We start from the raw sequence: 27,457 nt of genomic DNA on the forward strand, positions 1-27,457 counted from the left end.
AAAGGATCGATACTTTACAATATAACAGATATAAATATGACAAAACCAGTTTCATTATGACAAAACCGGTAAAATTTACCTGATATGTTGAAAGTATAAATACATTTTATAAAAAGGATCGATACTTTTTTGAAAGTTATGTAATTTATGTTTCAAAAAATTTTAATAGTGTTTCATATTTTTCACCTACAATATTAATTTAATAATTTCATTTACAAAAAATATATTTGATTGTTTTGATATTTTATAAAATATTATTTAGAATTTAAATTTAACAATTTTAACCAAAGATAATAATAAATATGTAATATTATGTTTATTATTTTTAATTTAATAATAATATATATCGTAACATAAAAAATAAATCATTAGACGCGTATAATTACTAAATTAATATCTTAAAACTCACTCAAAAGATAACCTTAAATTAATGTTTTTCATAGTAAAATAAGTATGGATACTTATATATATATATATATATATACCGATACTTATTGATAACCAAAGTTTACCGATTACCAAATTTTTTAATATTTTTTTATGTTTTCTACCTAAAACATTATTAGTATGTCAACATAATAAATAGCGCTAAACCAAATTTATTAAATATATTTTAATGTATCTGGTATCGCCATATATTAACTGGCATTTCCTGAGACAACCCCATTTGGTGGGTCCTCTTAGCTGACGCGGTGTGTGAAAGCTGAGAAAGTGAACCGACCATCTCCGAACCAACTACTCTGAATCTCAAGCCGAGCACCCGAATCACCGGTTCGGATCTTATTCAAAATCTCCCTGCTGGCTATTTTCACTAGGTTAAAACACAAATAAATAAATAACTCTGAGCTTCGAAGCTTCATCAATATCATATATACTTAACTAAATGAAAACCCTAATTCAATCATTTCCTTTCCTTTTATAGCTTTCTGTTTCTGAAATCAATAAGGTCTCAGAAATTTATACAATTTGATTTTTTAATCGTTTCTTTATTGAAGGCAAAAACTAATAATTGATCAATAAGATCTTCGCGAGATCAAGAATGGTAATGTAGGCTCCGATCCTTTGAATCACTCTCTTTAAGGTTAGTCTTGATCAATGTAGTTTCAGGTTTTGCAAGTTTATAACATTTTCTGACGAATTTTTAATTCTTTCTAGAAAATTGACTTTTTTTTTTAATTTTACACTAAATCAATTTTGCTTTGGTTTGTTTTGAACAGTTAATCAATTGGTTTTTGAGTTGAAACTATGGCGCAGAGCAATTGGGAAGCAGATAAGATGTATTTATAAGCGGTTCCTGAAAATGAATATTGATTTTAGTTTAATTGATTCCTTATTTTTTGTTTCCTCTTATTTATTTTTGGGTTGGCAGGCTTGATGTTTATATATATGATTATTTGGTAAAGAAAAATTGCATGCCACTGCAAATTCCTTCATGACAGAAGGCAAAGTCGCCTCGGATCCAGTAGGTATGAATTGGCTTTCATGATGTACAAATCCTGTTAATTAAATCATGGATTGTGTGACTGAAGATTTTATGCAGAAAGTTAACAGATGGAGTTTTTATATGAATCTGTTTTAACCTATGTTACATGGACTTTTGACTACCTAGAAGTGCCGCATCTTACTTTTCTTGGGACATTTTGAATATCAATGGGTTTGCCACTTGGATTCTTAACATTAATGTTAGAATTGCAAAATTCAACATTCCTAACATTATTGTCAGATTCTTAGAATTGCGAACTTCAACATCCCAATTCTATTATTTTGAGTTCGTTTTGAAATAATGGTGGTAATTGGGGTGGGGTGGGGTTAATTTTTCTTTGAAATTAAAGGTTAAACTTGATTCCAGTGGCTTGGTTATGCTGTAATCACTGCCGCGTATTGTTGGTTGATAGAATTTTTTTTTGACAAATTGATTCATTGACTTGCTTATATATTCAGCAATTGATGCGCCTGGCGGGTTTCTTTTTGAGTGGTGGTCTGCTTTTTGGGATATATTTATATCTAGAACAAATGACAAGTATTCGGAGGCTGCTGTAGAATACATAGAGGTTGCCCCTTACGACTTTAGAAAGTATTATTATAAGTTCTTGTCATTTGTGCAATTTATACTGATTGTTTTGGACCAATATGGATTTACATACAGGCACAATAAATCAAGGCAGAGCAACAACAGTTGCAACGGATGCGTCAAGCTCAATTGCAGCGCAGGGATCCTAATCATCCTTCTTTGGGTGGTCCTGCAAATGCAATTGTCTCTGAAGGATTGCTAGGGCAATCAAATGCAAGTGCAATGGCAGCAAAAATGTATGAAGAGCGCATGAAACACCCAAATACAATGAATTCAGAGACATCTCAGCCACCTCTTGATGCTAGGATAGCCCTCTTAAAATCACCTACAAATCATCCTGGGTAAAATACTTGTACATTTTAGGCAAGGTCTTTTGTTTATTGTGATTAACCTTTTTCTGGTTAGTGACATGCCAAAATTGTCTCTGATGCAGTCAGTTGGTTCAAGGAAATCAAGGAAGTGTAACTGCAACATTACAACAAATTCAGGCATGGACTATACCAACTTTTACTGCTACTTGATATTTTTTTTTTCTTTATTTGGCTATTTGCTGCAACAGTTTGCAATCTCTTTTGGTTTGATTTTACTAATGGTATATATACATGTGTGTGTATATATATAATATCCTTGCAGGACATTAAAGGTGAAGTGAATTTGGGTGGTACACAGAGATCCATGATGTTGAGTCAATCGATCGGATGAAATAGCCAAGAGGGGTGAATTGGAAATTAAAACTTTGGTGGAAGCTTGACAGAAAATTGAAATAATTTGCACAACGATTTAGAGTGATTCGACTTTCTCAATCAAAGTATATGTCCACTACCTTAGCTATCCACACTAAAGATTTCCACAAATTCACTAATTTGTCTTTCTTTTGAAGACAAAGAGTAACCTTACAACTCCCTCAAGAATTATACCCCAAATTCTTGAGACACTCTCAAAGAGAAAATTACAAATTTCGCAAACTTAAAGAAAACCTCATAAGAAAAGATTGTTTACACAATTCAGAACACTCAAGAAATAAATACAAATGAGCACAAATTATGTTCTTGGAAAGCAAAATGAATATCGAAAGAATATTGACTTGATTTGCTCAAACTTGATGTTTAAGGCTTTCTCAATTGTTTCTATATCTTCTCTATCTTCACCAATGACTTCAAGACTTGTTTAAATACTCTTTGGATGAATTCTGAATGTTGGAAATCATATTAGAGTCAATAGAGCCGTTGTAGTGTGTTTTCCACTTCAAAAAACTGCTGGGAGCGTATGGGTATCGTACTCCACTCATGGAGTATCGATACTACTTGTTATAAATTCAAATTTTCGACTGTTGGAAGCCCAGCGGTATCGATACATTCAAAGGAGTATCGATACTACTATGTATAGTAGTATCGATATCGAAACGTGGTATCGGTACTATTTTTGCATTCTGTTAAAATTCGGAGTCAAAATCAAAGGAGTAGTATCAGTACCGTGTTTATGGTATCGATACTACTATAAGGCATAGTATCGATATTGCTTGGGCAGTATCAGTACTACCTCTTTGAAAATCCATTTTTGACTTTATTCAAGTTCAAAACAATTTGTAAAAAATATTTCAAAAATATTTTTAGTGTGAATCTCAATTTTTCATTTAAGTAAGAAGAAAAAATGGATTTTTAAAACTTGGAGTAATATTTGTAATATTCTAATAATTGAATCGAATATAATATTTAAATCGAATATAAAATATTAAAATAATTTTACACATTTATTTGTTATATCGAAATATCAAAATGTTTTCAACAATCTCCCCTTTTTGATATAACAAAACATTTTAGAAATTTTAAGATTTTCTTTTGAAAAATCACTTTGAAAAATTACTCCTCCTTACTTTAAGATTTCTCCCCCTTTTTGTTAAATCAAAAAGACTCTTTAGAATATAAACAAGATAACCAAATGATATATATAGATATAGTTGTTTAAGATCATGAAAGCCAAGAGAAATGTTAGTCAACATTATCAATATTCAATATGTAATTGGGATTGGTCATAAGTTTACTATGATAAAAAATGTAAAATCTAATCAAATCAACATAAATATTCAATGAAGTTCAAAATACTAAATATCCATAATCATTCAAAACACACAAGTATCCAAATCATTCAAACATAAACAACCAAATCCATAAAATATCAAAATGTTTAGACAAAGTTCAAGGTTCAAAACATAGATCAACCTAAGAAAAACTAGCGAAGTAGAATGGTCAGTCATCTGTAGGAGGGTCGGGATCAGATTGATGCGCTCTTAAAGAAGTAACATCTCGAGTGAGTGCATCGAGCCTAGCGTCTATTGCGTCGTATCATGCTCGATTATCCCTTTGAAGCTCTGAAAATTGAGCGGTGATGTGGGACTCCAAGGATACAAACCGTAAGTCCAATGTTTCCATAAAAGACAAAAAATATGGAGGCATTATACTACCTTGCATGGGAGGATTGTCTTCAGGTTGGTTTACAGGATCGTCGACATCCCGTAAAACGTCTTCGAGTTCTTGGACTGGAGCCGACTCCGGAGTTGCTCGTGATGAACTAGCACCAGGAGTTTTCTTTTACGATCGAACCCAAGATTCTTTGTCTCCTTTCCATCCCGATTTTCGTAGAGAAATGAAGTCAATTTGAGTGCTCAGAGGGATGGCTACATCAAAGTCTACCCTAGGACCAGCTTTTATGAACATATTGCTAAGCATACAACCATAAACTAAGGATTCAACTCGTTTAGAAGGAACGTTGTTTACGATTTCTACTAATTCCCAAAGATAATTTGAGGGAGATTTATTCGTTTATTATTTTGAATGAAATGGATCCACCATATGTCAATGCTACGAAAGGTGGAATATTTACCACCGGAGGGTCTAAACCACCAAGAGATCATTAGGTGAAGAAAACGCTCTTGGTAATCTAAGACACTAGCACTCTTATTTACTTCATATGGGGAGGGCACGAAATCTCTCTCATTATCTATCCCTCTATTTTCTAGTCCAAAGGCTCAGCTATAGAGTCCGAATCTATGGTGATGTATTGCCCCAAGAGATAGGAGCGAATACTTTTGGTTGCAGTTTGGGACTCATTTTGAAGACATATAACATTGGAATAGAAAATTCTAACAAGTTGGTCGAGACAACTGGTTTTACTTTAAAAGTATTGTCAAATTTCCAGGCTTTGAGGGTTGGGAGATATTTGAAGTTCATTTCCTCCATAGCCTTTAAAGACGGGAGACGCTCATACCTAATATTATAAGACTCGAAATGGTTAATGTACCTAGTGTAGGTTTCTACAGTTAGGTTCACTAAAACAAGAATTTAGGAGAGTCATTTTGGGTTCATTTGGATTTGGATTTGGAATGGGATTTGGAGGTGGGTTTTGTGTTTGATTGGAATGACTAGAAGATGACCTAGCTTGTTTAGACATGTTTTAGGAATATCAGAATAGAATAGAGTACCTGCAATTAAAATAACATATGTATGCAATAAAATTAATTCCCAAAACTTAATATGAGTCCTAAATTTCAAGGTTCTCTAAAACTAGTGTCTAGTGGGCAAATTTCAAAAAATCATTTTGAGTAACTATAGTATATAAATTTTGTGAAAAACTATATATATATATATATATATATACGTATAATCAAATATTTTTTTAAAAATTTCAAAAATTTAAGAAGTTTTTGAAAAATTTGTTGTAGATTATAGAGTAAAACTACAAACTAAGTAATGTCCATTCACTAGTTTGATCTAAAAATATCTAAAAGTAGTCCTAGATTCAAAAATCAATAAAACAGTGTTAAAAAAAAATTTACCTTGGAATTTTAGGATGAGAAGGAATTGATGTTGTATGCACTGATTTTATTGAATCTAGCAGGATTAAAAGTTGAAGAACGATTGAATTCCGACTTGTAGATGTTGGATTGAAGCAAAGTGGAGATTTTGGGTTGAAAGATGAGGAATCGTCGGAGTGTTTGATTTTAAGGTTTTGGGCAAAATGATGTTATTTTAGGGTTAAATAGCCTAAAATTGACTAGTAATATCGGTACTCCTCGAAGAGTATCGATACTTCAAGGCTTTTTGAGTAGTATCCATACCAAGGTATCGATACCCATTCATATAGTATCGATACTATAAGAACAATATCGATACTCGATAAAAAATAGTATCGATACTAGGCTAGTAGTATGGATACCTAGCAAGAATAGCATCGATACTATGTAAGTAGTATCGATACCAAGTGCACAAAATGGTTAAAAATCTGCAATTAAACACTTTGTATGCAAAATTTATCAACTCTAGTGGTATAGGCAACTCTTATTACGAAAATTAATTATGTTCAATCAATCAAATTACACTTAAGCATAATTTGAACACATTGTTAATTTTCATGAAAACTCATAAACTCCCCCTAACTATTAGTATAGAAGACATTTAAAAATGTCATTTTTACATGCATTTTTCTTTTACTCATAAAAGTGTTAAAATTACAAAATCATGGTAGGTTTGTTAGACCTAATTCTTTCCTAAGTGTCCAAAATCATTCTTTATCTAAAGGTTTTGTAAAAATGTATGTTGATTGGTGCAAATTATCTACATATTCTAGAACTACATCTTCTTTTGATATATGATCTCTAATGAAATGATGTCTAATTTCAATGTGCTTAGTTCTAGAGTGTTAGATGTGATTTTTAGTGAGACAAATAGTACTAATATTGTCACACTTGATAGGAATGGTACCTACTTCAATTACATAGTCAAAAAGTTATTGTTTCATCCATAAAACATGTGCGCAACAACTACCGACTGAAATGTATTCCGCTTCAGTGGTAGATAATGCAACACTATTTTGCTTCTTTGAAAACCAAGAAATTAACATGTTGCCTAGGAATTGACAAGTATTAGAGGTTTTTTTCTATCTATTTTGCATCCTCCATAATCTGCATCCGAGAAGGCATGCAAGCTAAGGCTAGAGTCTCTAGAATACCAAAGTCCTATACTAGGAGTATCCTTAAGGTATCTAAAGATCCTCTTAATGGCTTGTGGATGAGATTCCTTAGAGCATGATTTAAATCTAGTACATAAGCAAACACTAAACATAATGTTTGGTCTACTTGCGGTTAGATAAAGCAAAGAGTCAATCATAGACCTATAGAGTTTAACATCTACACATTTACCTTATTCATCTTTGTCAAGCTTTGTAGATGTGCTTGATAACTCCTTAAAAAAACTTGATTTTCAGTCTTTTCACTTAAGTTATTACTCGTCTAAACAAAGTATGCATAGCATTTTAGTTGCATATAGGTTATGTTAGCTTGTGGTGGATAAGTTTTGCTTAGGCAAGATTTATTTGGTCTGACTGATGCTGCTGAGAAGAAAGGGTTGTTTGGATTGTTTTTGTGTAGGAAACTTACAGAGGAAGAACATTTCAGTCGTGACAACGTAAATTTGCAAAGGCCAATGGAATAGATAAGAACGTGAGGAGCATATTTATCTCGTCGAGGCAAAGTTTATCTGAAGAAGTCTGAAGCAGGTGTGGCGAAACCGCCTATTACACACACCAGCTGGATAACCTACTTTACGTGCAAGCAAGCCTTAATTATTCTGACAGTCGCCTTTCCTTTTTAAGTCTGTGCATTTAATAACGGCTATTTAAGGAAACTCCAAAAGCATGCAAAGCCCTAGGAGATCTTTCCTTATAAGCTGTAGCCGCCAAAGAGAGAAGCCAGGAAGAATAGAGAAGAGCTTTACTCAAGGCGTGAGTGAGCAACTACAGTGCTTTCTCACCATTTACCAACCAACCTTCCTTGGTGTCCTCCATAGTCAGACTGTAGCAGAGCGGTGGTCAGGTCTCGAGAGAGGCTAATCACCAAGACAGGCGCGGTGCTGATCAGAATTGTCACGACAGAGCCTCCGGTTTTGGGAGTCATTCTTCCTTTGTTCTTAAACTCTTTATCTATTTGGGGTTGTATTAAACGTTGAATCTTGGATGATTTTTTATAGCACCATGATTGTTTTACTTGGTGTTAAACTTTGTTTTGCCTAAACAATTACTTTATGTTTTATGAATGATGAATTATGTTTTGCTTATGAATGTTTTGTTCATAGTTTAAATATTTTACCTTGTCATTGTAAGAGAATCAAGAGATCGCCTGGGGTTTTGGTAAAACATGTCTTGGCAATATAAGAGCATCGAGATATAGCCATTTGTCTAGATAGTGATTCTTATATTCGAGAGAATTAAGATAGATCCACGTGAGCAATAGAATGAATCCGGGATGGTGAATTTCTAACTCGTTTACCTTAGAGATAAGGAGTGAGTTTCAATCAACTAAAAAGGATAGACTCTAGAGTAGGATAGACAACGCCTATAGTTTACGCTGAGAGGTATTGCTACAACAACAGTTTGACAAACCAAGGGTTGTAGTTAATACTGAGGAGTATTGCCATAGCAACCGTCTAATAATACCTAGTAATCCTGTCGGGCAGCTTTAGCAAGTCATAATAATTCATTCTAGACTTAGAATAATTTTGTCAATACAAAAGTTTAGCATACGTGCTCTGTGATAAGTCTGAATATCTGAGGCTGTTTGCATTATATTTGTCGAAACGATTTTTTCTTCAAAAATTTGAGAAAAAAGAGATTTTGAAAAACCACATTAATTTTTAATTTACCTCTTTCAATTGATTTTTAATTTAAAAAACAAATGCGATTTAAAAACCTATCATTTTAAAAAATTTTGGACTTCCTTTACGATCGAAAAATACGGTTCAAAGAGTCACACCAATCTTTGATTAGGGTGTGATTGGGCACCCAAAAAATGTTTGTTATTTTAAATAAAAAAATTAATTTTAATTAAAACAACAAATTAAGGTCTGCGTTACCAAAATCCGAGTTCAGGAGTCGGTTACGTGCAGGGAAGGATTAGCACCCCCACAACACCCTAAATCGGTACCTCATCGATTAATTAAAGTCTTTGCAATGAACTTTATAAATTTGAACTTAATTTGATTTTTGATCCCATAAAACAAAGATGTGAATTTAATAATATTCAAAAGCACTCAAATAAATTAAATTAAAATTACCTAGTCGTTTTAGAAAGATAAAGAATGTTCGATTATTTACAAATATCGAGACCAGATCTTAAAAGCTATGACAACCTTTTCTCGATAAATTTAAATAAACGAACATTTCCTTTTCTTTCGTTCCCAAATTTTAGGTGACGAATCAATTTTTTTGTTTCACTTTCGGGATACACTTTTAATTTAAAATCATTAAAAGCGGACTTCAAATCAGTTATGACAGCCCACTTAAAATAATTTTAAATTAAAACATATTACCCTTAATCCAATTATGTAATATGTCGAGTTATGCAAATGAAACTATCATGCAAATTATGCAAAAAATGTATGTCATGTAAAAATTAATGGCATCTAACTATATGTGTATGATCAAACATGCTTACATAAACACTTCCTAGACCAATTAATTTAATAACATGCCACAATCGTGCTTAACACACCAAAATACAACCAAGATAAATCACATACAAACTAAAGAAAGCAATGTAATGGCTAAAATAAACATAAAAAAAATTAGAGGTTACTAACATGAAATGAAGCAAAATATTATGGCCTAAAATCAACTATTTAAAAACATAGGCATTACTATTAAAAAAGGAAACTATGAACATCTAAGGCCAGAACGAACCTATATATAAAAAACGAGTAATAAAAAATGAAATTATAAAACAGAAACAAGTCATGCTCAAAAGACTAAAATACACAAGAAATAAAACTAAAGGTTAAATACGGGAATTCATACAAAACCCAAAATAACTTTGCTCCAGGACTAAAATACAAATTCACAAAATTACAGCTTAAATGTAAAAACAAAATAGAATCAAAGACAGCCTAATCTAGGACGAAAAAAAGGAAATACATAAACCTAGAGGACACGAACAGAAACCCAAAAGAAAACGGCCTGAGGACTAAAATATAACATACGTAAAAGTACAAGTCAAATGTATAAACAAGCAGAAACTAAATACATTACCATTTAGGACTGAAATTAAATATGAGTGAAATACAGAGAAAAAATTAGAAATATGAAAACATCGATTTAAGGACGAAACTACATGAAATTGAAAATCTAGATGGCCCATATTAAGAATAAACCACACAGAAATAGGAAACCCTAAATCCCATAAACGACACCATTTTAATTCGCTAATATATATGTAATTTCATGTGAAAACTAAACCTAGCTTACTTCATCTCTATCAGCCGCATATCTCTATTCTCATTTGCCCTCTACTTCTTCGAACCGGCGACCACACAAGGCTACCGTGGCCTCCGCCCTATAGCCGCTCCAACGAGGAGCTAAGGTTCCTAAAGAAATACAAGTGAAAACCCCAACTTAAAACAAACTACGCGACAACCTCGAAGAACCCAAGCCACCATGTCTTCTCCTTCTCTAGCCCTCAACCAAAATGAACGACCACCACCTAGAAGCTCCGACGAGGGTCTAAATCCGTGTAAGATTTACCTAAATAGCCAACAGGACACCATCTAGCCCTATATCCCAACCTAGCCCCGAAGATACAACCCTTGACACCTAACAAAACCCTCGGCTAAACATTAAAAGTATTACCTTTAGGTGGTTGGATGCTCCCTTAAAGCCAGACGAAACCGACGACAAATCTCACGCAACGGAGACCTCGAACTAGGTAGCAACGATCAAATTCCTCCCTCTTCAATTATGATGTCGAATGACTGAGGATGATTTTTACTGTTTGTTTCTATTTGATTGTTAAGTTTACTCTATTTTGTTGATCTGTGAGGTTTGTGTTGAGAAAGAATTTAAAATGGAATTATTCTTCAATGCTTTCTGTTTCTTTCATTCATGAAAGGAAAAATGCCCCTCCTTTTACAATAATCCAGAACCCCTGTTTACAATGCTCTTTTTTGATAATGGTTGATCTCCGTTGTTGAAAAACAATTCCCTTCTTTTTTTTCGCCCCTCTTAGTTTCAGTAGTTGATTCCCCATAAAAATCTAACTCTTTCAATTTTTCATCAATTCCCTCTAAAATGGCATCCACGTTTTTCTGTTTTTAAAACTTCCTGTAACTGTTCACGTCTTGGAGGATTACGTGAACTGGACTGGAATTAATCACTACCATTTTGGGCTGATTTAGGCTTTCATTGGTCCAAATTTGTATCGTATACTGGATACAAAGCCTCTGAAGCAGTCCCCGGACGAAATCGAGCATCTACAGCTGCCCCTCTTTGTTCATTATCGTGTAACGAGAATAGAGCAAAGATCAATAGATGGTCGAGTTTGTCCAGCCATGAGAACTTCAAAAGGTTAATCCGTTTCTCTGCTACTCCTAGATAAACGAGACTTGAAAAATCTTCAAATGACGGGTTCACTCCCTATTCTTTTAGGGAGTATAAGACTCGGACAATCTTCGGCAAACGTGTCTGCTCCCTATTTATTCAGGGAGTATAAGACTCAAACAATCTTCAACAAACGTGTCTGTTCCCTATTCCTTTAGGGAGTATAAGACTCGAACAATCTTCATAAAACGGGTCCGCTCTCTATTCCTTCAGAGAGTATAGGACTCGAACAATCTTCAATAAATGGGTCCGCTCCCTATTCGTTCAGGGAGTATAGAACTCAAACAATCTTCATAAAACGGGTCCGCTCTCTATTCCTTCAGAGAGTATAGAACTCGAACAATCTTCAATAAATGGGTCCGCTCCCTATTCGTTCAGGGAGTATAGAACTCGAACAATCTTCATAAAACAGGTCCGCTCTCTATTCCTTCAGAGAGTATAGAACTCGAGCAATCTTCAACGAACTTGTTCGCTCCCTATTCCTTCAGAGAGTATAGGACTCAATCTTTAACAAACGAGTTTGCTTCACTACTCTTTCGTGAAGGTTTATAGATTTAATTGCTTCACTGCTCTTTCGTGAAGGCTTAAAATTGACTTATTTTGAATGTCAAACCTGAAAATCAAACATTATCAATCATGAATGTATGTTTGAAAATATTATATTCAAAAATTTAGAATTTGATAAAATTTCTGAAAATCCATCTCCATCGCGAAAACTTGTCTGGAAACCGTTGGGTACGTGAATCTGCTTTGGCTCTCGTATAAACATCATTCTTTTCAAAATCTCAAAACCAGTTATGTTTATCTCGATGCTTCAATATCTTCAATCTTTAAATATCCCTGTGAAATCTGTAAATATTTAAGTCATCATGCAATTATGAATGACATGATCCTATTTATACCTAAAATGTATGCAATTATGCAATTTAATGCATTTTCTTCTTCGAATGAACTCCATTTCCTTTTGATCTCGATGAAACTCAGTTTTTTCTTAGGCACAGAACATTTGACTAGTTCACCCCAGTTGACAGTCTCAATATCATTTCCATCGGTTTAACAGGACCTTGACTTCTTTCTTTCTTGAAACCCGCCAGTATCCATGACCAACTTCTCGACAAACAACAATCTCTTAGGGTCATCTTTTAATGGCTGAGATTTTCTACGAACTCCAAAGTTTTAACCTCCCATAATCACACAAGCTTACATGTTAAAACCATTATCAGCTTCAAAATATCTGCATTTTCCAAAACCTTTTGCACAATAATACAAAATGATCTTATATACTTTAAGTTAAGCTATATGTTTTAACCTTTCAAGATAAGATGCTTGCAAAAGAGAAATTAACAAGAAAATACATCTCTTTATTTATATAAATTCAAGAATTTTAGGCAACTAAATGGCAAACTTTTAACTGGAAATAGTATAAGAACAAAAGAGTAGGCGTCTTCAAATATCAATAATGCAAATGCTTTTGAACTGGCATACTGTTAGAATGTCTCGAGTATAGCTTCTTCCAAAAGATCTCCAAAATTGTGATGCTCAAGAGTATGAAGCTACTTCTAAACTTCCAAATCTCTATCATTGGATGCCCTAAACCAGTATTGAATCTCATGTGCATTCAATTTCTCTTGGTTATTTCAATCGAGACTCATTAATCTTTGGTCTCAATCTTGATTATCAACTGTCATTGTCCCATATCAGGAGCTCTTTCCATTTCCAAAATCAATTCAGAACCTTCCACCGTGCACGAATTCTGAATTTCAAGCTCAACTCAAGTCGCCCTTTGCGGGTTTTCAACTTGAGACCTCATTTGGTTTCAAGACGCCCTTTTCTGGTTTTCATCTTGAACCCTGCTTTTTTTTTCTTTCATTTTTCATTTTTCATTTTTCATTTTTTTTTCATTTTTTCATTTTTTTTATTTTTCCTTTTTTATTTCTCCTTTTTTTCTTTTTTCATTTCTTTTCAGGCGAAATATCTCTTAACAGCGTCAGAATTCACTGGATATAGTAATTCTGATCCGTCCATTTCAGTTAGGACTAGAGCTCCCCCAGAAAAGGCTTTCTTGACAACATAAGGTCCTTCCCAATTGGGCATCCATTTTCCTCTGAAATCCTTCTAAATAGGCAAAATCCTTTTAAGCACCAAATCTCCCTCATGGAATTCTCGAAGGCAAACTTTCTTACCATGTGCCCGTATCATACGTTTTTGGTACATCTGACCATGACAAATAGCTTTCAATCTCTTTTATTTAATCAAATTCAACTGGTCATACCTAGCCTGGACCCATTCTGCCTCATCGAGCTTTACTTCTGACAAAATCCGAAGTGAGGGAATTTCCACCTCAATAGGTAAGACAGCTTCCATCCCATATACCAGAGAAAACGGAGTTGCCCCAGTTGAAGTCCGTACTAAAGTTCGATAAGAAAACAGAGCAAAGGGCAACTTTTCATGCCAATCCTTATAGGTCTCAGTCATTTTCTCTATGAGCCTTTTAATGTTTTTATTAGCCGCCTCTACTGCCCCATTCATCTTTGGGCGATAAGTGGTGGAATTATGATGCTTTATTTTGAACTGTTTACAGACCGAGTCCATCATCTTATTTTTAAATTCAATGCATTATCGGAGATAATCCTCTCGGGCAAACTATATCTACAAATGATCTCCTTCTTCAAAAATTTGCATATTGTAGACTGGGTAACATTTGCGTAAGAAGCTGCTTCTACCCACTTAGTGAAGTAATCTATGGCCAGAATGAAGCGATGACCATTTGAAGCTTTGGGCGAAATTTGTCCAATAACATCCATGCCCCACATTGAGAATGGCCACGGCGCTGTCATTACATGCAATGGATGAGGAGGAGTATGTATCTTATCTCCATAAATCTGACATTTGTGACATTTTCGGGTAAAATTAATACAGTTTGTTTCCATAGTTGACCAATAATACCCAAATCTCATAATCTGCCTAGCCATAGCATGCCCATTAGCATGGGTACCACATATTCCCTCATGCACTTCTTCAAGAATCAATTTGGCTTCTTTCGCGTCCACACATCTTAACAAGACCTGATCCAGACTTTTCTTGTATAGAGTCTCACCATCAAGCACATACCCTGATGCCATTCTTCTAATGGTTCTCTTATCATTCTCAATGGCCTGTTCTGGATAACTCTGATACTTTATATATTGCAAGATATCATAATACCAGGGGTTTCCATCTTCTTCCTCTTCAATATTAAAATAATGGGCTGGATACTCATAAGCCTTCATTTCAATGGGCATCATATTTGAATGCTCGTTCATCTTAAACGCTGCTGCCAGTGTGGCTAAGGCATCTGCCATTTGATTCTCTTCTCTGGGGAGGTAATTGAAAGTTACTTCTTCAAATTCTTCAACAAGTTCCATAACCAACTTACGGTATTCTACAAGCTTGGGATCTTTTGTCTCCCATTCTCCTCTGAGCTGGTATATTACCAAAGCTGAATCCCCATACACCTTGAGCATTTTTACTTTGCGTTCAACAGCAGCTCTAAGACCCAAAACACAAGCTTCTTACTCCGCCATATTGTTAGTACAATCAAAATTAAGCCGACTGGTGAAAGGATAATGCTCTCCCTCTGGTGAGACCAAAATTACCACGATTCCATATCCCATGGCATTTGAAGCACCATCGAAGTTCAACTTCCAATATTTACTAGTGGACGCCACTGCTTCTTCCACCGAAATAGACATTAAATCCTCATCTGGGAAATCAAAGCTCAACGACTCATATTCTTTCGAAGCCCTACTTGCAATGAATTCCGCTATAGCACTTCCTTTAATTGCCATCTGGTTTACATATTGGATGTCAAACTCGGACAATAAGATCTGCCAACGAGCTAATCTTCCAGATAATGCAGGCACACCCATTAAATATTTCAAGGGATCAAGCTTGGATATAAGCCAAGTAGTATGATACAACATATATTGTCTAAGCCTTCGGGTAGCCCATACTAAAGCGCAACACAACTTTTCAATGGGTGAGTATCTTATCTCACATTCAGTGAACTTCTTGCTGAGATAATAAATAACCCTTTCTTTTTTTCAGTTTGGTCACGTTGCCCCAGCACACACCCCATTGAATTTTCATAAACCGACAAATACAGAATCAAGGGTTTGCCTGAGATTGGTGGAGCTAAAATTGGAGTGCTCTACAAATATCTTTTCACTGCTTCAAAAGCTCTTTGACAATCCTCACTCCATTCCCCTGAGTTATTCTTGCGAAGAAGGCGGAATATGGGATCACACTTTTCCGTCAGCTGTGAAATAAACCGAGCTATATAATTCAATCTCCCCAAAAATTCTCTGTCTTCTTTTTGTGTTCGTGGGGGTGGAAAGTCTTGAATAGCCTTTACTTTATCTGGGTCTATTTCAATTCCTTTTTGGCTTACTACGAAACCCAACAGCTTCCCAGATGTCACCCCAAAAGTACATTTATTTGGGTTAAGTTTTAGCTGGCATCTTCTTAGTCTTTTAAAGAGTTTTCTCAAATTCCCAATATGTTCTTCCTCTGCCTTAGCTTTGACAATCATATCATCGACATAAACTTCTATCTCTTTATGCATCATGTCATGAAATAATGTCACCATGGCCCTTTGATATGTTGTCCCTGCGTTCTTCAGTCCAAACGGCATTACTTTATAACAAAACGTTCCCCACATGGTAACGAACGTCATTTTTTCCATATCTTCAGGGTTCATCTTAATTTAATTGTAGCCAGAGAAACCATCCATAAAAGAGAACAAAGAATTTCCAGCAGTATTATCCACTAGCGTGTCTATATGTGGCAAAGGAAAATGATCTTTTGGACTAGCTCGGTTGAGATCCCTGTAGTCAACACACATTCGAACTTTCCCATCCTTCTTTGGTACTGGGACAATATTCACCACCCACTCAGGATATTTAGCCACTTTAAGAAACCCGGCATCAAATTGTTTCTTTACTTCCTCTTTAATCTTGAGTAGCATCTCAGGTCTCATTCTTCTTAATTTTTGTTGTACTGGTTTACATTCAGGCTTTATTGGCAGTTTGTGAACAACCAACTCTGTATCTAAACCCGACATATCTTTGTATGACCAAGCAAACACATCCTTGTATTCTTGAATCAATTCTATCAAATCATGTCGACCTCCAACTGACAGAGTGGTACCAATCTTTACTTATCTCTTATCCTCATCTGTCCCCAAATTCAAAATCTCAGTAGGCTCTTTATGAGGTAGAATCTACTTATCTTCATTCTCCACCATTTTCAGCAATTCAGAAGGTAGTTCACATCCCTCATCATCATCACAATCCTCGATTTCTCCTTGACATATAGGCTTCTCGAAATCAATCTCCGGGTCAGAGTCATTGGTATTCATGTTATTGATATCTGAGCTCCTGAAAAAATAATGAAAGAGAAGATATATATACATATATACATATGGGAGGATATTTTCCCATATAAATAAATAGAAAGAAATAAATATATACATATATACAACAAAGAATGAATGAATGAAATGCATGAGAGAATGTTTGCCATTTGGAACTAACCGAATGCATCTTTTATTGAAAGCAAGAAAAAACAAACAACTTAACCCTTTACATAAAATCACCTATTGCCCCAGGGTATGAACAACAGGGAGAAATTTCCAGTGCATTACTCTGTAAAAGATTTGTAAACTACAGGCAGTTCTTCCGCGGTCTAATTGTCCAACACGAAGCCCGGCGGTGCAGGATAAATGCCCATAACTCTCATTTCCTCAAATTCATCATCAGTTATAACGTTAATGCCTAAATCTCCCAAGGCATCCTCAACCATCACCTCAGTGTTCCTTGAATTCCCTTGAAACATATGTCCCCCAGATATGAAAATGCTTCTCAACGGCGGGAAGATCATGGGTTCCCAGCTAAGGTCTTCACCAGCCAATCTGGCCTTTCTCATTTCCTGACCCTTCTTAATTCCCCTCAGCTTATCCCTCAGAGTTGGCTGATACCCCAAACCAAATCAGTCTCTTTTAGTAACAGGGCATATTGGATTCACCGGTCCTTGCAACTGTCGACCTAACCCCTTTCCAACTTTCTCTCCTCTTCCAAGAGTCAATTTGAGCCCCATCTTGGTACAGTCTGACAATCTAGGCTTTGGTATCTTCCTGCCTTCAGCCACAAATGTAATATTAACAAACTCCAACGATCTGAAAGAACACTCGACCGCTTGCTCATCCACTTCAATGTACGGAGCAGTAGTAGAAACAGAAGCAATAATGTCCTCTTCAGCATGAATATATATCAACCTTCCATCAATCACAAATTTCAGTCTCTGGTGCAATGTGGACGGAACTGCACCGGCCTGATGAATCCAAGGCCTTCCCAACAAACAATTGTACGTAGGCATAATGTCCATTACGAGAAATTCCACTTCATAAGTTACTGGACCAATATTCAGAGGAACATCAAACTTGCCCAACACTTCTCTTTTAGTCCCATCGAAAGCTCGAACCACACTTTGACAGGTTCTCATAAGTGTACTATCTAATGGAAGCTTCTTTAGAGTCACTAAGGGCATCACATTTAAAGCTGAACCATTATCAACCAAGACCCGAGACAACACATGCACTTTACATTTAACTGTAATGTGCAAAGCCTTCTGACTACCCATCATCCCAGAAGGGATTTCATCCTCAGAAAAAGATAAAAAAATATCAGCTTGTACATTGGAAACTAAACGATCTAACGTTTCAATGGGAAACTCTTTCGGAACAAAAGTCTGGTTCAAAACCTTTAACAGAGCATTCTTATGGGCCTCTGAACTCAAAAGTAATGATAAAACAAAAATACGGACAGGAAACTTGTGTAACTGTTCAACAACACTGTATTCACTGTGTTTCAGAAACTTCAAAAATTCTACCTCTTCACTCTCGATTACTGGTTCATTGATAACAGGCTTATCTTCTTCTATCTGTACATCAATCTTTTTCCCCTTATCAACCGCAACCTTCTTCTCATACTCTTTAGGTGGATTAAGAGAATAACACCTACCACTTCTAGTAAAGCGTCCCACCTCATCTACTTCCTCATTCTCTTTTGTTACATCTCCCATCTGGCAATCATATCTCCAAGGCACTTGTTTATTATCCGATATAGAATGGAGATGGACGTGTAATAACCACTTTCGGGGCTACCTTCTCAGCAACTCGATTCTTGGGAGTAATAATTAGGGGACAACTGGCATTGTATACCCCTTTAAACGATCCTTCTAAAGCGCAAACTTCCGCTTCCTCTTCTTCAGCAATCTCTCTAAAGAACTCAATTTCTTTACTGTCCATTATGTCTTGTACCAAAGATAGGAAGTCAGGACATTGCTGAATATTGTGTCCTTCACTGTTATGATACTGACATACCTCTCCACTGTTAAACTGTTCACCCATCAAACTGGGCTTCGACAATCCTACCTTGACCATTTGGCACCACACCCAACTCATGGGTGATACCACCTCACTAACATTCCTTACAATTCCCTTTCCTTTCTCTTCAGTAATCGCGTTAACTCCTGCCCCTGCATGGCTTAGCAATGAATTGTGAGCTATATTTGGTTGCTCACTGTCACCAAAATTGATGACATTCCTTCGTTCTCAAAGCTTGGACAACCTTCTTAAAAGCAGTACAATTCTCAATGGAATGCCCAGGGTTCCCTGCATGGTACTCACACTGAGCACTAGCATCATGCCATTTGGGAAAAGGAGGTTGCATTGGAGTCACGTGATACGGCGAAACCATGTGCCGATCATACAAAATCTGAAATAATTCCTTATAAGTCATCGGGATGGGATCAAATTGAGGCCTCTCTCTCTTCTGGTCCCTTGCTCCTTGTCTATTGTCATTTTGTGTTGATGACCCTACTCCTTGAGGACGGGAAACAGTGATGTTATTAGAATCGTATTGCCTCACATTACTGACTTCGTTTTCCTTTTTCCTCGTTGGTGGCCTCTTACTAGACTCTCCTCCCTCGAGCTTCCCACTCTTAACAGCCATTTCAATCATTTCTCCCGCCGTAACTACATCATCAAAACTTAGATAAGGATTACCGATAAGATGCGAGAAAAAAGGAGCCTTTAAGGTGTTGACAAAAAGCATATTTGTTTCCTCCTCTTCCAATGGCGGGTGGACTTGCACTGCTACATCTCTCCATCTTTGAGCATATTGTCTAAAACTCTCGTTAGACTTCTTTTCCATTCCTTGCAACATCATCCTGTTAGGCCTAACATCTTTTACATGTTTGTATTGCTCAAGAAAGGACTTAGCCAAGTCTTTCCACGATTTAATATTAACTCTACTCAGCTGGTTATACCACCAGATTGCCGAACCAGTTAAGCTTTCCTGAAAACAGTGTATCAACAATTGATCGTCCCCTATGTATCCGGTCATCTTCCTACAAAACATTGTGATATGCGCAGAGGGGCACCTGGTACCATCAAATTTCTCAAAGTCAGGAACTTTGAACTTTGGAGGTAAAACCAAATCCGGAACTAGACTTAATTCCTTTGCGTCGAATCCATAGACACTAGTATCTTCCTTCATGGCTCTAACTTCTCTTTCTAGTTGTTTCCATTTCTCTTCCAACGGATTGTTTTGGTCTTTCTTGGCTTCTTCATAAAGGTCCGGAACTTGATGATATTGATGTTCTTCCTGATATGAACTAGATCCAGGCTGTACGTTAACAGAAGCACCGACTGGATTAATATGCACCTTCCCGACATGAACAGGGTCACTTGAACGTTTTGAGATTGTTCTGGGGTTAACATTGGATGATGAAGTGGGTCCTCAGTTACACCTTCTGGCATAGGGTTTTTCCCATGTTCTGGATTTCTTCCTTCCAACATACTCGCAAACTTGGCAAACATCTCCTTTTGGGCATTCATCATATCTTCTTGCATTTTCTTGATATTATCTTGTAACTCCAACTGAGCCTTCTTAATTTGGGCAAGTTTGTCCTCCATAACTTTCTTCCTGGTTCTGTAGATATGCTTGGGATTTTCCAGTATTACTCTGTCACAGAGTTATTTTGTTAACATTATTGTTTATTAAAGAATATGATTTATATGATTATGAATGAATAAAATGTGATGCAAAAATTTAAATGTACTAAAATGCATATGCAAAATGCAGGGTGTTGATCTTGGAACGACTCCTTAGAACAACTCTTTATATTAGAACGACGTTCAATTACAAAGTTGAAACACATCACAAATAAATCTACACCATCTCTCCTATTTCCTGTACATGTGCAAGTAACTCCATGATCTTCTGGTTTTCTTCAGCCTCGGGATCCAGTTCTTCAGTCACATCAGCAGCTTCCTCGGATAAAATGACCAAATATTGAGCTATTCTCCACGCGTGTCCTAGGTAACAAGCAATAAGGTCTTCTCTTTGCTTAACTCTCGCCTGAGCTCGCTCCCATCAAAAACGCCATTGTATATCCCCCTCATAAGGAACTATCGATAGCTCACTTGCTTGCCTCTGAAAATCTCGAACCATGGCTTCAAGCTCACTCACTTGGTTTTTCAGACTTTCAACCTCCCCATGGCTTGAGCTACCTTCCTGTTTCGATATCGTCGTAATGCAGTCTCTAAACTTGAAATTGTCTCCTTCAATTTCTCATTCTGAGCTTGACTCTTTTGTAACTGCTGCTCTAAAGAATCCTTTTCTTTCGATAAAATCATCATTTGGTGCCTGCTTTGCTTGAGCTCTTCTTGACTCTCTCCGGCTACTCTTTTGAGGCTCGCACCTCTTGCCTCAATTCGACAGACTTACTCGAGCTAGAACCTGCCTGATCTTTTACCATTCGCTGATAAGTTGACCGAAGATCGTCAAAGTCTAGCCGAAGTTGCTTCTCCACTTTTTCAATTCGATCTGCTCTACTCTTCTGAATGTCGATCTCCAATCCCTTTTGATACACTTCATCTTCCAGTTTCTGCAAATTCATTCTCCATTGTCTCCGTTCTGCTTCGAAATCGTGCTTGGCTAACTCTAATGGAGATGGCACCACTCTTAACTGTTCCTTCACCGGCTAAATATTTTCAGGATTCACTATCGGGATGTTGTCATTTACTCGACCGCTTCTCCACTGCTCGTACTCTTGAGATAACTCGAGATCATAGGTGAACAAATTCATGCGACGAGTTTGCTTCCAGGCCTCAGCAACCCCTTTAACTTTACCCTTATACTAATCTCCTTTGAATGCAAAATCCGACCCTACCAAGTCCCATGTGGCTGGAATGAACTGCCTTGACCAATACTTTCTGGAAACTAGTAGCGGTGCATACCCAACAGAACCCCATATACCTGGCAAAGGAACCCAATCTCGCTCTCCACATCGGTAAAGTATAACCGAAGAAACATTCCACGAAGCTCGCCACAAAATATCACCATCTCTGATATCCTTGAAGATGACCATCCATTTTTCTTCGGTGAAGCCCCCAGGCCATTCTTTAGAAAGAAAATCTTTCAAAGGCGAAAACCCCTCTAGAAACACTCATCCTGGTGCTCTTTCAACATGTTTGAAATGACTCAGAATCCACACTAGCAGCAAAGGCGCACATCCTATAAAGCGTCCTTCTCCCTCGCGCCTACAAGAACTCAAAGACCGAAACGTCTCAGCTAAAATGGCTGGAACAGGATCCACGTGCTTGTCTAATCTTTCAAACAGGTCAACGACTGATACGTCTACATATCCTAGCACCTTTGGAAAAATAACGAGCCCATAAATCCCTAAAGCAAACAAGTCAAGCTTCTTTCTCTTATCAGGGTGATGATCAATTACTTCTTTCAAAGCAGCCCAAGAGATACACTCACTGTCTCCCTTCTTCTTAATGTTTCTGATTACCCAATCTTCACTCATTCCGGTCATCAATAGTAATTTCTTCTTAAACGAAGGAGTGACTGGTAGCTTGGTATATACTCTATCCATCTGGGACCTCGAACAACGGACCAAAGCTTGATACTCCTCTATTGTTGGTGTTAGATCCACTCTACCAAATGTGAAACAGCTGTAAGCCGGATTCCAGAATTACGCCAACGCTCTAAACAGATTTCGGTCAATAGGAACATCCAGAAGATAAGGAATATCGCCGTACAACTGATAAAATGTCTCCTTATCGGCTACTGTCCATCTTCCCCATATATCCTTTAGCTCACTTAGATCATTCTGACGCGCGTTGATGTGAGTATAACCAAATAACTCCGACACGTATCCAGGCATCATGCTGTTCCCATTGGTCAGTTGGGACTATTCTGACCACCTCAAAATATCGGCATTGTCTTCAACCTCTTTCTGAGCTGTTCGTTTAGTATTACTGGCCTTCTATATGGACATCGATCCCAAATCAACACCATGTAATGGATAGTGCAATGCAAAACAGAAAAGAAACAAGACAAAGACAACAAGAGATCGGTTAGCAAACATAAAGCAATTAAGTCAGGATAATAATTTGTTCAAGAATCCTACCCACATGCTGGCTATCCAATCATGCTTTATCAGATCCTACCCAACATGATATATACCCCCATGCTTTGTTATTCACAAAAATAAATCCTTACCGCATGATATCTAATTCGCATGCTTATTCAAAAAATAAACCTAACCGCATGATATCTAGTTCGCATGCATTTATTCGAAAAACGAAAATAAATAACTCAAAAAAAAACTTTTCCTTGTGTACCCTCCTCACGGGATTCTTAAGGTTTGGGTTTAGTTCAACCTAAGTTCGGGCTCTACGTTCACTATATGCCGGGTTAGGTTCTAAAGAAAAAGGTTCTCGAATTATCCTTGCCGGTACCCCCTTGGGCTGCCGAACCCTCAATCCTGGCCTATCACAGGCTTTAGGGAATCGAGTTCAATTTTGAGGGAACACACCTCCTTATGTCCATGCGGAGGTGATTACCATCACGAGGACCATAAGCGTGAGCTCCAGGAGCGATCCACTATCCCATGCGAAGGTGAAAACCACACGAGGGCATAGTCTCTCACTCCTACTTAATTAGGACGGAGCGGGGTTTTAGCTCATGTCATGAAAATGCAACTGTGCAGTGTGTGAGGAAAAGCGAAAAAAACACAATAAAAACACTCAAATTTTCCTAAATTCACACAATTAATCTGAAATCATTAGCAAACAAATTAGTACAACTATTTAATTGTTAATCGAATTAAATTAAAAAAATCAAAATACAAACAAAACTTATTAAAAACCAAAAAAGGGATCAAAAATCAAATTAAAACGAATTTGTAATTTTCAATTGCAAAGACAATTAATTAATCGACTATCGGCTTGACTCTCTAAAAATATTACCTCCCCAGCATAGTCGACAAGCTGTCGAAACGATTTTTTCTTCAAATTTTGAGAAAAGGAAGATTTTGAAAAACCACATTAATTTTTAATTTACCTCTTTCAATTGATTTTTAATTTAAAAAACAAATGCGATTTAAAAACCTCTCATTTTAAAATTTTTTGACTTCCTTTACGATCGAAAAATACGGTTCAAAGAGTCGCCACCAATCTTTGATTAGGGTGTGATTGGGCACCCAAAAAATGTTTTTATTTTAAATAAAAAATTAATTTTAATTAAAACAACAAATTAAGGTATGCGTTACCAAAATCCGAGTTCGGGAGTCGGTTACGTGCAGGGAAGGATTAGCACCCCCACAACGCCCTAAATCGGTACCTCATCGATTAATTAAAGTCTTTGCAATGAACTTTATAAATTCGAACTTAATTTGATTTTTGATCCCATAAAACAAAGATGTGAATTTAATAATATTCAAAAGCACTCAAATAAATTAAATTAAAATTACCTAGTCGTTTTAGAAAGATAAAGAATGTTCGATTATTTACAAATATCGAGACCAGATCTTAAAAGCTATGACAACCTTTTCTCGATAAATTTAAATAAACGAACATTTCCTTTTCTTTCGTTCCCAAATTTTAGGTGACGAATAAATTTTTTTGTTTCACTTTCGGGATACACTTTTAATTTAAAATCATTAAAAGCGGACTTAAAATCAGTTATGACAGCCCACTTAAAACAATTTTAAATTAAAAGCATATTACCCTTATTCCAATTATGTAATATGTCGAGTTATGCAAATGAGACTATCATGCAAATTATGCAAAAAATGTATGTCATGTAAAAATTAATGGCATCTAACTATATGTGTATGATCAAACATGCTTAGATAAACACTTCCTAGACCAATTAATTTAATAACATGCCACAATCGTGCTTAACACACCAAAATACAACCAAGATAAATCACATACAAACTAAAGAAAGCAATGTAATGGCTAAAATAAACATAACAAAAATTAGAGGTTACTAACATGAAATGAAGAAAAATATTATGGCCTAAAATCAACTATTTAAAAACATAGGCATTACTATTAAAAAAGGAAACTATGAACATCTAAGGCCAGAACGAACCTATATATAAAAAACGAGTAATAAAAAATGAAATTATAAAACAACAACAAGTCATGCTCAAAAGACTAAAATACACAAGAAATAAAACTAAAGGTTAAATACGGGAATTCATACAAAACCCAAAATAACTTTGCTCCAGGACTAAAATACAAATTCACAAAATTACAGCTTAAATGTAAAAACAAAATAGAATCAAAGACAACATAATCTAGGACGAAAAAAGAAATACATAAACCTAGAGGACACGAACAGAAACCCAAAAGAAAACAGCCTGAGGACTAAAATATAGCATGCGTAAAAGTACAAGTCAAATGTATAAACAAGCAGAAACTAAATACATTACCATTTAGGACTGAAATTAAATACGAGTGAAATACAAGGACAAAATTAGAAATATGAAAACATCGATTTAAGGACAAAACTACATGAAATTGAAAATCTAGATAGCCCATATTAAGAATAAACCACGCAGAAACAGGAAACCCTAAATCCCCTAAACGACGCCATTTTAATTCGCTAATATATATGTAATTTCATGTGAAAACTAAACCTAGCTTACTTCATCTCTATCAGCCGCATATCTCTCTTCTCCTTTGCCCTCTACTTCTTCAAACCGGCGACCACACAAGGCCACCGTGGCCTCCGCCCTATAGCCGTTCCAACGAGGAGCTAAGGTTCCTAAAGAAATACAAGTGAAAACCCCAACTCAAAACAAACTACGCGACAACCTCGAAGAACCCAAGCCACCATGTCTTCTCCTTCTCTAGCCCTCAACCAAAACGAACGACCACCACCTAAAAGCTCCGACGAGGGTCTAAATCCGTGTAAGATTTACCTAAATAGCCAACAGGACACCATCTAGCCCTATATCCCAACCTAGCCCCGAAGATACAACCCTTGACACTTAACAAAACCCTCGGCTGAACATTAAAAGTATTACCTTTAGGTGGTTGGATGCTCCCTTAAAGCCAGACGAAACCGGTGACAAATCTCACGCAACGGAGGCCTCGAACTCAGGTAGCAATGATCGAATTCCTCCCTCTTCAATTGTGATGTCGAATGACTGAGGATGATTTTTACTGTTTGTTTCTGTTTGATTGTTAAGTTTACTCTATTTTGTTGATCTATGAGGTTTTTGTTGAGAAAGAATTTAAAATGGAATTATTCTTCAATGCTTTCTGTTTCTTTCATTCATGAAAGGAAAATGCCCCTCCTTTTACAATAATCCCGAACCCCTGTTTACAATGCTCTTTTTTATAATGGTTGATCTCCGTTGTTGAAAAAAATTCCCTCCTTTTTTTTTCGCCCCTCCTAGTTTTCAGTAGTTGATTCCCCATAAAAAACTAACTCTTTCAGTTTTTCATCAATTCCCTCTAAAATGGCATCTACATTTTTCTGTTTTTTAAAACTTCATGTAACTGTTCACGTCTTGGAGGATTACGTGAACTGGACTGGAATTAATCACTACCATTTTGGGTTGATTTAGGCTTCCATTGGTCCAAATTTGTATCGTATACTGGATACGAAGCCTTCGAAGCAGTCCCCGGATGAAATCGAGCATCTACAATATTTAAATCAATACTTGTCTTGTTTTATTTTATTCCAACATTCTGCATACTTATGTTTCCTCGACCAAACTTTTCTGCAACCATTATATTACTTCTTGTTTTATTAATATTAGTTCTTAAGTTGACAACCTAGTAGGAATTAGTTTGTGACACTAGTTCTAGTTGTGGTGAAAATAAATTTCTAATCCAATCCCTGTGGAGATGATACTCACTCACTACTATATTACTTGCATCGATTGTGTATACTTGCACATATTTTCCTTCCTTAGCATATACATTTACAAGCGATCAAGTTTTTGGTGCCGTTGACGGGAATTGGTAACTGACAAAACTTTTAGCCGTAACAAGTTTTTTTTGTGTCACCTTATATTTATTTAGTCTAACGTAATTTATTATTTTCTTTTGTAGGTTTTTATTATTGCATGACCTTGAGATCTGTTGGTAAGCCTTTGGAACCATTCGACCCTGAAGTTGAGCAATCATTCAGATAAAGGTTGTGTGCCCAAAGAACCAGAGAACAATTAAACCAACTCCAAATTGAAGACAACATGGGAGATCTAGGACCTGATGCAACCATCAATCTTCAAGTTGCAAGGCCAATAGCGATACGAGATCATTTGAACCCGATTCTCAATGACCTCAATCCAGGCATAGTGGCACCTGAAATACAAGCCACCCATTTTGAACTTAAACCGGTGATGTTTAACATGCTAAACTCTATTGGATAATTTAGTGGTTCACCCAATAAGGATGCTAGGCAGCATGTTCGTGCTTTCCTTGAAGTATGTGATTCGTTTCGACAACAAGGAGTACATGAAGATGTGCTTAAACTAAAACTTTTCCCTTACTCCCTACGCAATAGAGCAAGAGCCTGGCTCAGCGGAGTTCCTTCCGGCTCAATGGAGTCA

The 27,457-nt window shown here is 36.2% G+C and overlaps 1 pseudogene; it reads left to right on the plus strand.

The window, feature by feature from the left end:
* The first annotated feature begins 1,245 nt into the window (after window positions 1-1,245).
* Window positions 1,246-27,457, plus strand: part of LOC120178338 — a 65,876-nt pseudogene continuing 39,664 nt past the window's right edge.

This window comes from Hibiscus syriacus, unplaced genomic scaffold, assembly GCF_006381635.1.
Source record: "Hibiscus syriacus cultivar Baekdansim isolate YM2019G1 unplaced genomic scaffold, ASM638163v2 tig00112347_pilon, whole genome shotgun sequence".
Taxonomy (NCBI): Eukaryota; Viridiplantae; Streptophyta; class Magnoliopsida; order Malvales; family Malvaceae; genus Hibiscus; species Hibiscus syriacus.